At 44.3% G+C, this 1128-nt stretch overlaps 1 non-coding gene across 1 annotated transcript; it reads right to left on the minus strand.

The window, feature by feature from the left end:
* Window positions 1-344: 344 nt before the first annotated feature.
* On the minus strand, window positions 345-1048 carry LOC101298339. The gene is made up of 2 exons (XR_184997.1): window positions 653-1048; window positions 345-563 (listed from the first exon to the last, which is right to left on the minus strand). It is a non-coding gene; the product is annotated as an uncharacterized LOC101298339 (transcript).
* Between the last annotated feature and the right edge of the window lie 80 nt (window positions 1049-1128).

A 1128-nucleotide genomic window follows, 5' to 3' on the forward strand; every position in this document is an offset into this window, starting at 1 on the left:
AACTTACAAAACAGTAGCGCCAATGCCATAATTCATATTCAAACGGAGAAAAATCAACTTAGATGTGTAGTAAACTTTTACTGGGGGTAGTAACCTTGCAAAACAGTAGCTCCAATGCCATTATACATACTAAAACAGAGGAAGAACAATTTAAATTCGAAAAACTAAAGTTTACTACCTCCATTAAACTTTTACTGGGGGTAGTAAACTTACAAAACAATATTTTCAAGGCCATAATACAAACTAAAACAGAGGAAGAACAACTTAGATGCAAAAAATAAAGTTTACTACCTCCATTAAACTTTTACTGGGGGTAGTAAACTTGCAATCTATTATCTCCAGAGAAAAATCAACACACAAGCAAATAATAGAAAATTACTACCCCTAGTAATTTTTATATTTTGAAAATTACTACCCCTAGAAAATTACTACCCCTAGAAAATCAACACATAAGGTTCAAATCCGTCGTAGCAGATCGGCTCGGCCTTGTTCGCCAGCAACTTCTTGAGCTCCTCATCTTGGACACACTCCTCAAGATATCGTACTTCTCAACCAAGCTCAGCCTTCATCGTAAACATAGTTTCGAAGTCAGTTCAAATTAGTAAGAGCAAATGCAGAAGAGGAAGAGAGAGAGAAAGCGGCGGAGACTTACGGGACGGATGGAGTAGCGGATGAGCTAGAGGGCTGAGATTCGGCGACGACCGACGGCGGTTTGACCTCGTCGGAGATCGACATGGATTTGACTTCGTCGGCGGCGAGTTGCTCTGGTGCTTCGGTTGCGGGGATTAGGCAGAGGAGAGGATAAGCTCGTCGGAGATGGTGGAGGCGAGGATGAGGTCGCCGGCGACGGATCTGTGAGTGAGAGTTAGAGAGAGTGAGAGGTTTGCAGATCCTTCGTTAGAGAGTCATCGATGTCAAGGCATTGGTCGGTGTCGGTGAGGCTTTGATCGGCATTGGCTTGCTTCGGCGAGGCATGGCTGGCTTCAGATCTCGTGGAGGATGTGAGAGAGAGAGAGAGAGAGAGAGAGAGAGAGAGAGAGAGAGAGAGAGAGAGAGAGAGAGAGAGAGAGAGAGAGAGAGAGAGAGAGAGAGAGAGAGTAGAGAGTAGAGAGTAGAGAGAGAGAGTAG

The sequence above is a fragment of the Fragaria vesca genome, linkage group LG6, assembly GCF_000184155.1.
Source record: "Fragaria vesca subsp. vesca linkage group LG6, FraVesHawaii_1.0, whole genome shotgun sequence".
NCBI classification, from domain to species: Eukaryota; Viridiplantae; Streptophyta; class Magnoliopsida; order Rosales; family Rosaceae; genus Fragaria; species Fragaria vesca.